Source organism: Sceloporus occidentalis, unplaced genomic scaffold (genome assembly GCF_023333645.1).
Source record: "Sceloporus occidentalis isolate IW3139 unplaced genomic scaffold, rSceOcc1.0.p SCAF_9, whole genome shotgun sequence".
NCBI classification, from domain to species: Eukaryota; Metazoa; Chordata; class Lepidosauria; order Squamata; family Phrynosomatidae; genus Sceloporus; species Sceloporus occidentalis.
This window is the reverse complement of record NW_028316989.1, coordinates 14,879,542-14,896,026: the sequence shown is the minus strand read 5'-3', so window position 1 is coordinate 14,896,026 and position 16,485 is coordinate 14,879,542. Positions and strand designations below refer to the sequence as shown.

The window sequence follows — 16,485 nt, the reverse complement described above, 5'->3', positions numbered from 1 at the left end:
CTACACGTGAGCAGGCTGGCACATACCATAACAAGCTTTCCATGCTCAACCTAGCTGAGATGGAGGCGATGCTGAGAAAGCCATTTTAGCTACCCAAGGAAAGGGATGGCAACATGAAATTACAGGTATAGAATGTTTCAATGCTACCCAAGATTTCTACTCTCAGAACCAATACAGTATGGTCTCAGCTGAGAAAAAAATGTACACTTGAGGTCCAGACATAAACTTGTTGGAAGTAAGAGGTCAATCACACATTTTTTGCATGGAGAGATTCACATCTGTGAATCGATTTCAAATTGATTCACCATTCCCACTAGGTTTTAAGGCAGCCAATCTCTCTGTGGCAGGTAAATCCAATTCACCATTCCGATTCACCACCATTCTGGATCAAAATGGAGGCACCTCCATTTCCTGAACAGTGCTGCATGATACAAATCGATTCAGCATTGCATTCACATTTCTGCAGATGAGAATTGCTCCAGCGCCCCAAAAACGATGCGGGTATTTACCTGGTGGCAAATGCACCAGGGAAAGTTGTGTTTTCGCCTGCCCCACGCTGGGTTATTTTATAGTGTGAATGACCCCCAAGATAAACACTTTGTTTCTTCTGTTTCATTTATATCCTTTCTCCCAGTGTGGGATCGGAGGAGGCTCACAATTCATTCATTCCATTTATTACGGCAAATATCCAGCAAATGCATTGTTTTCCATGCAGTCATATGGTGTTTTGTGTCAAATATCTGGCACTGAAATGATTTTTAAAAGAAGAGCCAGCTGATTTGTGCAAAACATTTTTTCCCCATAAAATAATGTCCCAAGTGCAAAAAATCTTGCTCAAATTGACAGAACATTTCAGTGTGTTGAGACATCCTTTCTTGTCAAGAACTAGACAACCGGTGAGTATTCCTTACATCCCGGGTTTGGTGAATGGATGCAAATATGGACAGGACAGACAATGATGAAGACAGTAAAACAGATTCCGCAGTATTTAGAGTAACGGAGAATAATTGGGTTGAAGCTCAAAAATATAAAAACAGAGCCGCATCATCTGAAAAGTTTGCTTAAGAAGGATTCACACAACTTTTATCCCAGCCCAGGTATTTTGTGTACTTGTCCCCTCTCTTTGATGATAATAATGACTAATGATCTTTTACTCGCCTGGCAAGAGAACAGAGCCCAGCTGAAAACCACAAAGTGCTGGCCCAGGGCAAGAAGATGAGAAAAATTTCTCAACCCCCTCCCCCAGCTTCATTCATTTGTCACACTTTGCAGGAAGAATTAAGAGGGGGGAAATGTTTGTTTGACAGCCCCCAAAACCACTACTTTGCATTTCCAAAACGTCCCCAGAAGGAGAAAAACCATCAGAGGCTTTCCATGGACATCCACATCACCACGGGTGGGAAAAACACCCGATGAGTAGACACCAGCTGCATCTGCACTGCAGAAATAATCCAGTTTGGCACCGCTTTAACTGCCATCGCTCAGTGCTATGCGATTTTTGGAATCGTAGTTTGTTGTGGCACCAGAGCTCTCTGACAGAGAAGGCTAAACGTCTCACAAAATGACACTTCTCAGGCTACCTTAGCATTGAGCCAGGGCAGTTAAAGTGGTGGCAAACTGGATTATTTCTGCAGTGTGGATGCTGCCACATACAATTCTCCTTTTGAAGTTGGGGCTCTTTAGTTTGAAAACAAAAGTGAATAGCAGTGTGTGAAAAGGAGGGACAACATGTTAGAAGTTAGAAAACAGTTGCCCCTCTGTTTTCACGGACTTGGAGTCCACATCCCTTGGAAATACATGTGGGGTAACCGCCATTGAAGTCAATAGGGACTTCAATATTGGCAATTTTCCATGGGGGGGGGTTCCAGAGTGGATCTCCCGCAAAAATGGAGGGGTGACTGTATGTGTGAAGTGGTGGGGAAAGGGAAGTGGGAATTTTTTTCCCCCTCTGCTTTAAAATGAGACTCTGAAATTGTCCCACGATGCTAAATGCTGGTAGATATCAGTGTAGATTAAAATAATCATAGATTTGGAAGAGACTCCAAAGGGCATCAGGTTCAAACGCCCGCCATGCAGGAATACACAATCAAAATACTTCCAACAGATGGCCATCCAGTCTCTGTTTAAAACTCTCCAAAGAAGGAGACTCCACCACTCTGCAAGGCAACATTTTCCACTGTTGAACATCTCTTATTATCAGTACCTTCCTGCTAATGTTTAGGTGGAATCTCTTTTCCCATAGTTAGGAACATAAGTTATTTCTTCTTCACGCTGTGCCAAGCCGATGATATTTTGGCCTCTTCCACTACATAATGTCTCCAGATGGATCAAATTTTGAATGTAGGGCTGTTTTTGGAAATTGTTTATTTGGGTTTGAAGGCCCAGGTGGCAACAGGTGACAGAACCCCCCCCCCCCCCCACTAGTCTTGGATCTATTTGGTATAGACAACCCTCTCATCATAATTTTGTAGAGAAGCTAACAAATGTTGAGGATATGCATTTGGCAAAACAGATAAAAGGGAAAGCGAAAGAGAGAAATTCTTTAAGCAGAAAGATAAATTGCTTGAAGCAAGCTTTAAATGATTCTGCGTTGATTAAATTAACAGATCTCAAATGAACAGAAGAAAGATCATTATTGCCATTGTGACTCCCATGTTATGTAAACCTTTTTTGTGGGTTTTAAAAAACAATTTCTTCTTACTTATTCATTCCCATTCATCATCACCTTCTTTTTAATGCTAGTATTATTCTAAGATATATATTTTTCCTCCTGCTTGTTCATTTTCATAGGTAAGAGAGCTGTGGGATTTGCCAAGCTCCTAATTTACAACATCCATGGAAAAGAAAGAAAGAAAGAAAGAAAGAGAAACACATTTACAGTTCAGTAAATGGCAGCAACATGCCTCATCTAAACAATCAATTACTTGTTCCGCTTTAAAATGTTGACACATTTTGATGAATTTTCTCTTAAGCATAACAAGCAACATTTTCCCATTCTGTGTCAATTTAGGTCTGGAAGCAACACAAATATATTGATGTCAATAATGGATGATCAGACGTTGACAAACTAATCTAAAAGCTCAACCGGATGGGACAATGATGACTTTTAGACTATAAATCTCTTATGCCAGGCAAAATAATCAATGACCAAACCAACCAGCCAGTCATGTACAGGTTTGGAAACATCACTTGGGACTCTATAACCAATTTGATCAATTTATTCCTAAGTACTGTATTTTATTTCATTGTCATCGCTATTAGGTTTTTGAATGTTACCTCTTTTTAAAGTCAACTGCATTGTTCAGACTCAGAAAAGTTACTAGCCATTGACCATATTGACTGGCAGATTCAGAAAGCTGGGGTCCAAGAAAGGAACATCCTTAAGCTTTGGTGTTAGTCATGCAAAATCAATTGCTTTATCTCCGTTAACAAATCAGTTATGCATAGATATTTGTGTGTGTCTGTGTGTATTGAAAAATGTGGAAGAATACTGAGGATAAAGACATGGAAAAGACTTGCAAAAATGGTAGTAAGAAATTGTGAAACTCAGGTCCTGCATAGGAGCGTAAGTAAGGCGATGTTATACAACAATTCAAAATGGACCAAAGAGCGATACATTGATTGGTCAACCAAAATGAAGAAAGTCCATCATGCAAGGTTTCAAAGCTCCACCGGCTTCTTCATCAGGCAAAAGATGTTTAAAAACACACACAAGGGAAGAAAAGTGATGATATTGTGTACAAAAAGTGAGCCCAGACTTTAACATCGGCCCATACAGACAGGCCAAAATAAAGCTGCTACAGGTCATTTTGAAGGTATGCTGTTTAAATGATGCATGTGTCCTAAGAGTCTGAAAGCTGCGCCAAAGCTGCGCTCCAGTCCTTAGCACTGGAGCATGGCTTTGGTGCGGCTTCTGGCCTCTTAGGATGCATGCATCATTTAAACAGGATACCTCCAAAGTGACCCGAAGCAGCTTTATTTTGGCCTGTCTGTATGGGGCCATAATCACTTTTCTTCCCCTGTAAGATTTTAAACAACTTTTGCCTGATGAAGAAGCCAATGTAGATTCAAAAGCTTGTATGCTGAATTTTCTGCATTTCAATTGGCAAATAAAGATATTGTTCTTAAGTCGATTTTGGGTTGTTGCATTTTGATATATGGCCAACATGGCTACCCTTGAATATGTTTTTAAAGGAAACATTATCATCTAAAGAGCTGTCCTCCCAAGAAGGCCAGACACTAAAATTACTTAAAACATCATTTTGATTAATGTTGATCTGAAATTTTGTATTTTTTCCTCCTTATAATGTATTGATTTTATGTTAGGCTAGCTATCTTTAGAAAAGGTTTATGCATCTTTCAAAGAGAAGAAATAAACACTAGGTCTGAGATTCTCTATTGTCAGGCATATCTTCAGAGCCTTCTGTAACCATTAACAAAAAAATGCATTTCCCCATTACAAATTTTCCTTAATATATCTATAACATTCAAATTATAATACTATATTATATAATTATATATCTATGACATTTAAATCCCTTCCCTCTTTCTTCCCCCTAATTAATCTTAGTTAATAAGCCAAATATGCATTGTCTGTCACTGTAAATCTAACTCATCTTCAGAATACTGACGATTGGGACGAATATTGTTTTTAACATTCAAAATACACTTTTCCAGGAAAAGGTTGTATTAAAGGGCTCCCAGATTTCTTCAGATCTATCTACTTTTACTTCTCTTGCTAATCCCTTTATATAAGATGCCTTTTCTGGTAGTGCTATAGGCAACACTCTGTCTGCTTTTGCATTGAAAGACCTTCTATCGTTATACAAAATTTCACTGTTTCTACTCTTCATGCACTTGATGTTTATTTGGCAGTCTTTCATTTTCATTTCCAAATAAAGTAACAACAGTGATTCTCCGCTATAATGTAGTATCCAACCCTTTTAAAAAAACAACAAATTAATCATTTTTCTTTCAATTCCAGCATGTTCAAATACCCATGACAGCGATCATTTTTTGCTTATGTAAAATCCGGACAATCAAACAAGGGAAAAGATTGCACTTCTCCAGCCAGCCTTTGCTAACAACCATAAGTAGGATTTGGAGAAACAGTGTAGTCAGGAGAAGGCTTCCACACATGCAAAATTTCAAGTAGGCTGCAGGCATGTTTGCTCCTTTGGCTCATGTTTCTCCTCCACTTTAGGTAAACAGGATTTTTGGAAAAGGCTGATCCACATCATTTGTTTTTAGGAAAATTTAGATGTGGCGTCAGCAATTCTCCTCTCTAGCTGAAAAGTATCTCTCTGAAAACCTGAAAGTTCACACTCTAAGAAGTGTAGCCCGAAAAAAAGGCAACTTCCACCCAAACTAGACCTGCGATTCGAACACCATCGCTTTCCTTTCTGATTTGTACTTGTATTGTCTTTTCCTGATGAAGCAACCAGTAGCCTGCAAAAGCTGGCGAGATGAATTTTCTGCCTTCTGAATGGCCTACTAACAACATTACGACAATGTGTACTCTGGATTTTATTTTATAGTCAAGAAAGCTGTCTTTCCGTCCACCAAACTATCAGGCATCTCCAAAAATTATTAGTAGCAGTGTATCTTCCTGCCAGTGGAGGGAGCCAAGAAGTGGAAAAGTTTTCCGATAAGACTATTTGCAAAGCAAAAACTACCTTGTAAGAGGAGTTGTAGCATAGAATCTGCCACACTAAAAAGTCTAAAGACATTGAGAGGGAGCATGTACCATGCCAATCTCTACATTTTGGAGGGTAGGGGGCAAACATACCATAGAATTGATTCAAGAATCTTTCGAGAGAGAGAAACAGAGACAGAGAGCTCTGTGCAACCTGAAAGCTTACACTCTAATAAGATCCCCCTGTTTATAAAGGGAACATTTAGAAAAGAGACTACAGTAACATCATTTCCATTCTGCGGTCAAAGCCATCATATAATCCTAACTGTTCTGCTTTACCAAGTCATCAACGATATCGATCAGAGGCCAAGAACTTCCCAGCAACAAAGGAAAAGAAAGAAATGTATACCTTGTAACCCCCTTGTTCTTTCTCGGCTCGTTGCCTTCAAGCATGGAAACATGCAAAAAAATAATAATTGGCCTGTCTTTGTAATCACAACTTGTGAAGATCACATAAATTCATGGGTCCTTGTCAGGAAAGGAAAATCCAAAACAGCTACCAGGTTGAAGATGGGGGAAGAAAGATGCTGGCTACTAGAATGATAGCTCTTGTTGCCCATGAGCAGTCTGATCCCAATCAGCACGGAGTGTGGAAGGGAGGCAAGCCATTTCCAAACTGAAATCAATTTTTGCTGCTGCCAAAACAGAAGGCGTTGGATGTGGGCCAAGCAGAAAGGGGTGTGTTGCTTGCATCTCGGCTTTGAACAACATGAAAACAGGAGGTTAGGATTGGCATTACAAGGTGGCTGGTGGATTGGGATCTTTGGAGCAAAGCCTCTCTGCTGCCCACCTCTCCTTTAAAACAAACACAATCCAGGTTCTCCGAATTTTCACAGAAAACTTAAAAAAAAGATAGCCAGAGAAATCCTGCTTTACCTAGTTTCTGCGTTTTCTCCTGCCCTCCTTCCAAATCTTCTTGCTCACCATCACTAGTCATTATCAATCAGAAATGCAACCAAACCACAACAAGTTGTATCTGGAGCCAACTTTTAAAATGAAGCTCCAGTTGCATATTCAGATCCAGAGGTGTCTCTGAATGCAGATTATCCAAACAAAGTCCCAAATCTTGCTAAACTTCTGAGGGTTTTGTCTGACTTAATGCTGAAACCTAATTAGCTTAAGTAAAACATTTAAAAAGGAAGAGAGAGAAAGCAACAGGTGAATGTAAATTTGCTCCAGTAGCAATCTCCAGCTTCATGTTTTCTCCACTGAGGCTGCATCCACAACAAACTCCAACTCCCAGGATTCCATAGCCTTGAGCCAAGGCAGTTCAAGTGGTGCCAAACTGGGTTATTTCTCCAGTGTGGATGCCCTCTCAGATAAAAATGATACTGATGGGATTGCCAATTCCTTCCTTGGAAATAGGACTTGTGCTCCTTAGATATATGTATGCCTCCAAAGGTGTGAACTCAAGAAGATAAGGTTTTACCCACCATCTCTGCAGTTGCAGGTGGAGACAAGCTGAACTTGTAGAATTTCCTGATGCCATCAAGCTCTTAAGTAGAGTAAATGTTTTAGGGGGGAAATGAAGGAATAGTTTAGAGTAGGGCATAGGAATCATATGGTGTCCAGATGTTGTTGGACTGTATCTTCCAGCATCTCTCATCATTGGATATGCTGGCTAAGGCTGCAGGAAAATGCATGCCAACAACATCTAGAGGTCTGGGGTTAATCCCATTCCTGCACTAAGTTAAGATGTACATACCACTCTTTAAGGGAAAGAGAGAGACAGCATGTGCTCCACTAAACAGAAGTGATACTAAATTGAGATTATTTTGAAATGGAAAAATGGAGCCATCAAATGGGTTTAGAAAAATGTAAACCAGAGTCATTTTCAGGCATGCGGTTCCAATGTACAGTTTGCATGGGGGGGAAAAGATGTAAAGTCATCTGAATACAGCTTCTGTGATGCTTGTTATCCCTGGACAATTTTATAATTTGGGGTTGTTATTACACTAATTGCATCTCTTTCAAGGTTTTGTTCTGTGCAAACTTTTGACAGTTGCTTGAAGTTGGTTATCTGCTTGGTAATTATTGACTCAAGTGTTAATTCTTGTTGACGTTTCCTTTCTCCCTTTTCTTGTTTTAGTATGCTGCATAATCCTTTATTTTAGATTTTTGCCCTGATACAATGACTTCTGCTGGTTTTATTTATCAAGCAACTTGCTAAAACCATGCTCCATCAAGCGTGAAGAAAAAAGACAAGGCAATGTCACATTTCATTCCCTTCACTATCAACGCCTGGAGCCTGGCATGCTGAAATAGGAGGTGTGTGTACAATATTTTTACCATTCATCCACTAAATTTGCTTTGCTGTTATACATTTTTCAGGCCTTCTTTTCAGATTATAAACTAAAGGCCCATGGCAGCTGAGTGTTCCCAAACCAATTAATGGACTATTTGCTCTGAGTTCCAGTCCAAATTTGCTGAAGCTAGTTTGGAGATAGGTTTCAGAGCTTTGGATAACACTTTTCTCAATTTCTGTGCCCCACCAACATGGAAGTCAATAGCTATGCACTATATCTTTGATCAAAGAATTGCGTGGGGAATATGTGGCTCTCCAGATGTTGCTGGACTTGATGACACCACAGATGTTCCTGGTCAATGATGAAGAGGAAAGGGAGCTACTGTTCACAAGCAATGAGAGGTCCGCATGTTCTCCAGCCTTATATAAGAACACATTGCCAGGTTTGGAGATCTGAAGGCTAGGAGATCATGCCACAGGTGGCTGGGGAAGTGAGGAAGGGACTAGTCTGGTGGATTGAAAAATAGTTCAGACTGCAAATGTTCAGACCTTGGCCTTTATAAAGCCTGATAGGACATTACTGGTCTTCATGTCACCTGGTTCCTATCAGGCTGGGAGTTATATCATCTATCTCCAACCATCTGCAATGATGGGATTACAGCATGGCCTGAGTAGACATGGGTTGGAGAATTCTGTGATGCAGTCCAAAATGCGACTCTTCCAAGCTCTTGGTAAGGCTATGTGTTATGACAGTGGGCCCTTCGTATCCACTGAGGTTTAGTTCCAGGACCCTCTATGGATACCAAAATCTGTGGAAGCTAAACATGACTTGGCTAACATGACATGAACATCATACCATGGACTAGTATTCCACTTGAAGAAACCCATTAAATCAAAGGGAGTTGCATACATGTTGAATCACTATTCCACCTGGGTGCCTCATTGTCTCTCAGTTCAATATACGTCACGGGGTGTTATGAAGATAAAATGGGAGAGAGGAGACAACCAAGCACACTACCTGGATGTCCTTGGAAGAAAGGTGTACTTTATATTTGTTGATCATAATAAAGAAATTGTGATGATAGAATGGACCTTATTGCTTCAGGCCACACATTTTTGGATGCAAACAAATCCTTGGACAAAGGAAACATGGAGCTAGGGCAGATTTTTTCCCTTCTTAATGGGCTAGATTTCTTTATATAGGGAGGTTTTTTTAAATTAAAAAATAGAAGAACATTCAAAATGGGAATCTGCCACTCTGAAATTGTGTTGTACATTCTCCCTTCCTCGTTCTTTGCCCATTCTCTCACGTATTATCTTGATCAGTTTTCAAAAATCTAATGTAGAAGCAAATAGACCTAAATGTGACATCACCTTTGGGAAAATGAATAGGTAGCAAATGCTGCTGCTTTGCAAGATGCAAGTGTTGATTCTTCTGGTCACTCTGACAAATGATTGATGGACACTTTACCTCCGGCTGATGAGAAAAAAAAATACACGAAGAAGAAGAAGACTTGAACAACAAACGGTGGGTGATGGAAAACGATCAAAGCTCACTTGCATAACTTGTTTGAGGAAGGTGTTTCATAAACATTTCACAAGACGGCAGAATGATGAAGGGAGAACATCTCCCAACCTGCCTGTAATTATTGTGCCAGCTCTTCTTTACCAATAGGGCAAAAGTAGGAATACTTAGAATACGACCAATAATAAGGATGATGATCGTTACATCTCTTTTGTAACCGATCCATAAAGTTTTGGCACACGACTGGCTCATGAAGACATCCTGCAGACATGCCAATGCTCTGCTGAAGCATCAGCCTCCCCAGCTAAGAGATTAAGGGAATCGCCATGTGTCGGCAGGCTGGAATGAAGAGGGTGTCAAGAGCTACACAGATACAGCTGGAGATAGGCAGATACCTGCAGACCTGTCAGACCGAGCGGGGATGTCTCATTTAGGCTTCCTTCTCATAAACATAAGACCAGCTCCTCTTGCCTAATAGTCAAGACCTGATGAGATTCTCTTTAACAGGGCTTGGAAAATCTCCTTGGAGTAAGCCGTACATGGTTCAGGATCAGGTTATCTGAAAGATTCCCTTTTCCCGCATATCATGTAATAGCTGGAATCCTGTTGGTTAGTGCCCTAGAAGAAGCAACCCATAGAATCAAATGCTGAGTGGGGAGTCAACTCATACAGGGGTGTCACTAATGGGGTGCAGGGAGTGCGGACCAGACTGGGTGAAACCTCAAAGGGGTGCTCCCTTTGCTGTCCAGCCAACTGCTCCACCAGACCCAGAAAAGGCTGCTGAAGGCTGCATCTGCACTGCAGAAATAATCCATTTTGACACTGCTTCAACTGCCATGGTTCAATGCTGTGGAATTCTGGGAATTGTAGTTTTGTGAAACATTTGGTCTTCTCTTTTAGAGAGCTCTGGTGCCACAATAAACTACAGTTCTCAGGATTCCACTGCACTGAGCAGTGTTAAACTAGATTACTTCTGCAGTGCAGATGCAGCGGAAAGGAGGAGGGGGTATTAAAAGTGATCTTCATCAAGTGTCAAACATACTAGATACACCATGGAACTCATTGGATCCAGTGATCTCCTCTAGTCAGGACAAAGAGTAGGTCAATACAATATTGCAAAGGCTTGCATATAAATTGTACAGTACATACATTAAAACATACAGGGTGTTGAAATAATAATAATATGGTCAGCCTCATGATTCATGAATATCAGTATGATAGTCAAATAACAAGGGCTACTACAAACTGTAACAGCTGAGCAAAATCTTATGAGGAAACCAAGACTCTTCATCAACAAGGAGAAGGGAAAAAAAGAAAAGAAAGTGAGTACATTTCACCTGCTCCATCTAGCATTGTTATAGAATGGGAGGAATAAATACACTGCAAATTTCACAATAAAAGCCCAAGATAAAACATAGAATCAAAGTCAGAAAGGATCTCAAGAACCATCTGGTCTAACCCACTGCCGCTGCTGGAATATACTAGTAAAGTACCCCTAAGAGGTGGCCATCCAATCTGTCTTGAAAAACTTCCAATGAGGGGGACTCTATTATTTCACTTTTGTACAGTACTATCAGAACGCTCTTCCATTCCAACATTCCCTCTATCGCAACCATATGTACTAAGCAAAGCCTGGAAAAGTTGGGCAGTGGTCCTGCAAACTGGTGGATTTTTTGGAGATGTGGTCCAAAAAATAATGTTCCCAAACTCTGGTACCTCCCTGCTCTGTAATTTCATATGAAAAGACTCTGTTCCACATTGTCTTGTTGAATCAAGTTGCTACAAGTTGAGTCTCCCTCATCCAAAATGCTTGGGACCAGAAGAGTTTGGAATCTTGGATTTTATTTTATTCATTATTTATTTATTTGATTTTGGAATACTTGTATTTGCATACATACATAATGAGATACCTTGGAGATGGGATCCAAATATAAACACAAACCCCATTTATATTTCATATATACTTTATACACATAGCCTGAAGATACTTCCTACAATATATTTTTTTAAAAACTTGGTGCATGAAATAAAACTTTGTGTACACTGAACCATCAGAAAGCAAAGGTGTCACTATCTCGGCCATCCATGGGGAAAGAAAGCTTTGGTATTTGGAGTATTTTGGAATTCCAGGTAAGAGAGACTCAACTTGTATGGATAACTGTGATGACAAGGGTCTTTTTGAAAGCAGAGTCATAGTTGCGGAAGAGTTCTTCACAAAGAGGTTCACCTGCCAGCGCCATCATTCTGGTCTTCTTGAAACCAAGTGGAACCTTTCTGTTTTTACAGGGCCTCCCCAAAAACTCATATAGCTTTTGTCTCTCTGTTCGAAAACCAGTGTATTTCATTTCCACTCCCCATGTATTTTGCTCTGTTGTTGTTTAGGTTGGCTTGGACTGTGCTTTGTCAGTGTGACATCATGCATCTCTTCACATCTTCCTTGATGTAAAGTTTGATAGTCAAAGGAAGGCTTGCACTGAAGATCAGAGCTAGCTTGGAAAGGGATACTGTAAATGGAGACATCCATCCAGCTGCCACCACTTTACATGTTTGCAAATTACACAACCCAACCTTTTCTTATTTCATCCCCAGGGCAGCAGAAACTCAAGCTTTGGAGATATGAGGGAATCAGAACTCATCCAATTTAATGTCGTCCAACATTTCACAGAAGAAAACTGGGACACATCTGGCCAAGCAACATCAGAATGAGATCAAGATTGCAAAAGTTATTAATGACGAAGGACATACAAGCTAGGAGAGATTGTAGCAGTTTGATTTGGCCGGAGCCCACTGGGAAGGGATATCGACCATCCTCTCCTTTCACCCTGCTGAGTTTTGCACTTTGGATTCAGTATGCACCAGTGGAAATAATCTGATAACAAAGAAGGAAAGTGGGAGAAGAGAGAAACTGGGACATTTTAAAAGCAGCTGAAAAAGTGAGAAGATATAGAGGATTAATTGGGACTATCTCTGCCAAATTTGAACAGTTGGAGGCTATGCAGCTTAGCATCCTTTCACTTGCAGACAGAAGTAGGCCAGTAGGAAATGTATGATGACTCAGGTTCGGGAGTTGAGTCCTCCATCCCACAGGCATGAATCTGCAAGACATGGGAAAACACCATCCCTTTAGGACTAACCATAGCAACTGGAAGGCAAGGTGGAACATCAGCATTCTGCAAACTGGGTTGTTTATTCCTTGCTTTTCCTCATAGGAACTCAAGGTGGCCTACATGCCTTTCTTCTCTCCCTCTTTTTCTTTACAGTGACCCAGTGAGGTGGCTTAGGCTTAGGCAAGATAACTAGACCTGAGCCCAGTCTCCATAATGATGCCTCTCTAATAAGGATGGAAAGAATATTAGTAATTATTCATAATCAGGTTGAACACTGTGTTTCATGACAGTCTGTGGAACGAGAAGAATGATCGGTGAGCAAGAATTTTTAACAGTTTTCTCCTGATATTTGAAAGCCCTGACGTGTTGTGGAAAAACAAACAAACAAACATACACATGCAATTGTGTTTTCTGTGCAGGAAAACCCATTTTCTGCAGAGAAAACTTTTTATGTGCATATGGGTTTTCTGCACAGACAACACAATTTCCTGAATTTCCTCTTTCTGAAGAAAACCTCCTGTGCAACTCTTCAGTATCTTCAGAAATGGGGAATTTACTGTGGTACAATATTTGTTTTCTCCTGCGGTAGGGGGATAATTCATCGGTATATAATTGCATAACAATTCATCATTGCACACAAGGATGAAATATTCAAGGATGAAATATTCCTACAATGAATTACGTAGCACTGGTTCAGCACATAGGATTGGTGACTTTTGTAACTGTCATCTGGGTCTCTAAGCATAAATCTTTCACTTATGGTCATGAATGCATCGTAAATTGGAATCCGCTGCCCAGCATGCTTGGAAGTTTGGTTCCTTTAACATAACATGTTTATAGCACTTTGATATCACTTTCTCTGCCATGACTCCATCCTATGGAATCCTGGGATTTGTAGTTTGGTGAGGTCTTTAGAGTTCTCTGCCAAAGAGCTTACTGCATGGTGTGTAGCACAAAAGTGACCTTTGCTTCTTTAATACTTTATAGGCTGGATCCAGATTTTCTAATGCTTAGACTGCAGAGGGAGCCAACATAGTGTAGCGGTTTGAGCATTAAGACTAGGACTCTGGAGAGCAGGGTTCAAATCCTGTAACAGCCATGTAAAGCCATTGGGTGACCTTGGGCAAGTCACACTCTCTCAGCCTCAGAGGAAGGCAATAGCAACCCCCCCTTGGAATAAACGTACCAAGGAAACCTCATGACAGGCTCACTTTAGGATTGCATAAGTCAGAAACAACTTGAAGGCACACAACAAAGACTGCAGGCCCATTTAAGTCACTACAAGTTGAGTTTCCATTATCTGAAATGCTCGGAACCAGAAGAGTTTGGGATTTTGGATTTTATTTTATTTATTTATTTGGATTTTGGAATACTTGTATTTGCATATATGTACATAATGACCTATCTTCTAGATGGGATTTAAATATAAACACAAAATTCATTTATATGTTCCATTGATTTCAAAATAGTCTTGACTCAAGATTCAACTCAAGTTATCTTGCTTTCCACTATTTTTTTTTGGGGGGGGGGGCATTTGAACCCCCTTTTCTCCCGAAGGGATACTCCATGTATTTGATTGGGAGTGATAAATCATTTGACCCGATGAAAATGATCCCATTCCAAACAAGGTCACATGGGAAAAGATTGGCAGGGTAGGAAGAGCAAATTCTCACCTGTAAATCTGCCCTTCCCCAAATCCTTTCCACCGTGTGCGTTTCCCCCCCAAAGCCACCTCTAGTATAGACATCATAAAATCAAATAATAATTGCTCATAAATAACAGCAGCTTTGCAATTGCCATGGCTACATGTATTAACTTGCACCACCAAAAAGGCATTAGCAGATGCCAAAAAGAAAATTCAGAGGGGAGATCAGGAGTTAAAAATGGAGCATCTTATTCTTATAACAACCTGCAAATAAAATCTAATAAGGGACTGAAAGAGGTGTTGAGGTGGAATCCGTTTCTCCATGGATTAACCCCCCCCCCCCAAACAATTAAACATATTCACTCTATTTTAATGATAATACAAGTGAGTCAAATAATTCAAAAATATTCTCTTATTCAGAATAAATACACAATATGTTACCCTCACTCTGATCTGACTTTGTGATGCTGCAAAGCCAAATATGTTTGGCCACATGGGACTCTGACAGCGTCACACTAGTCCTTATTGGTTAGATCATATAGCCAAAATAAACACCTCTTTTTAAACTTTTTCCTTTCCTTAATTGAAACAAGGTTGCTTCCAAGAGGGGGAATGAAAGAGGATTGATGTGTTATGGAGGGAATAAAGGAAGAGGAAAGAATGAGAAAGAGGGGAAAATAAAGCAAGGGTCTTTTGGGTGGTGGTGGGATGTTTTCGAACTCCAACCATCTTTATCCACTCAGAAGTTTATCACATGGGGCAAATCCTGTGCAAAAACAGGATTTAAAAGCTGACTCTGTTCAGCACAGGACAGTTGCAAAATTGAGCCACAGGCGAGTGCTGTTCAGGGAAGCGATGGTGCAATTTGTACACAGTTTCCCAAGCTCTAAGCTTAGCTCATGACCAGAAGAGTTGAGAAAGGGTTGCCCCAATCTTCCAAAAAGCCCTTTTCCTTAGGACATTCCCACACATATGTTCTTGCCTCTGGATATGCCAGTTGGTTACTCTATCAGGAGATCTTTCAAGTCATAGGAATTAGGGATTCACAGGATGCTTGTTTCGACATCCTGGTTGTACAGTCTATAAGGTTTGGCCTTCTCCAAGCTACCGATTATACCCAAATTTGATCATATGCCAGATTAGGATAATAAAATAAAATAAAATAAAATGAGCACAGGCTGCTAAAGGTGTACAAGTTGCTAAAGAAATCTGGAGGGCTGGTTTTTATCCAAGTAATTGTGGGAAGCCAAAAGAAACTACCCTCCAAAGATAAAGTGAACTTGCCCATTTGAACAGATAGAAGTCACCCCTCGGTTTGGACCGAACATCAGCACTGACTGAGTTCTCCTATAGGAACCAACAGGACTGTTCAAAATGGCTATATTTGGTGTTTACCCATTGCCACCCTTTCCCAACAATTGTATAAAAGATATGCAAGAAATGCACTTGCAAAAATTTGCTGGTGGCATCAAAAATCTATGGATGTCCCTTTTGGAAATGTCCCAGTGAAGGCTAGTGACTCTCATGTCAGTAGAATGGTAAATGTGTTCTAGACCATAGTTTAAACTATAAAGCTGTCCACCAAAGTACTGGATCTATTATGGGACTGGGGTTCCACACACTGGATTTCTCTTTTAGCATTCAGACAAAAACTGGAGCAGATATACCACCCCAACTGATATGAAACTGTTATGGCTTCTTCTTTGCCGGAAAGGACTCCATGGTGGTATGCCAATTTCTCCTGTTTGTCCAACATCTGCTGTCTCCTTGTGAGTACTGTATGTTCCTAGCAATGGCCTCCTTTCTATGCTAGCATCTTCCCACTTCACTCAATTCAGGTTTCTCATCTTTGCCTTCAAAGGCTGGCACAACCTCACCCCTTCCCACCTCTGAGCTCTTATCTCTTGCATCCCCTCCCTGATCCTGCCTCTTTCCTTATCACTTCTTGTCTCTTGCCATGGGACTTCTCCAGCTTGGAAGATGGTCGCCCACAGTCACTGTGCCCTCGCTTCCCCCCTCTTTTTAAAAAATCCCTGCTCAGCAGAAAGAATCCAAACTCCCAGAGCGGCCCACTGTTAACATGGACAGTGCTTTGAGAATGCCACCTGATGGAGCTATGGTGTTCAAAGATTATCTTCAAAATTGGAGGAGAGGGAGCCAAGGAGAAGTACATGGAAGCATCACAGCCAAGTTAACAGGTTGCCTTTTGCTGTGCCCCACCTCGGATGGGAATTTATATTGGCAAGAATGTCAGATTAGGGGGGAAAA

The 16,485-nt window shown here is 40.6% G+C and overlaps 1 protein-coding gene across 1 annotated transcript in view; it reads right to left on the bottom strand.

Moving 5' to 3' along the window:
- The window catches only part of POU2F3 (POU class 2 homeobox 3), a 65,479-nt gene that overhangs the window by 20,053 nt on the left and 28,941 nt on the right, over nt 1-16,485 (bottom strand).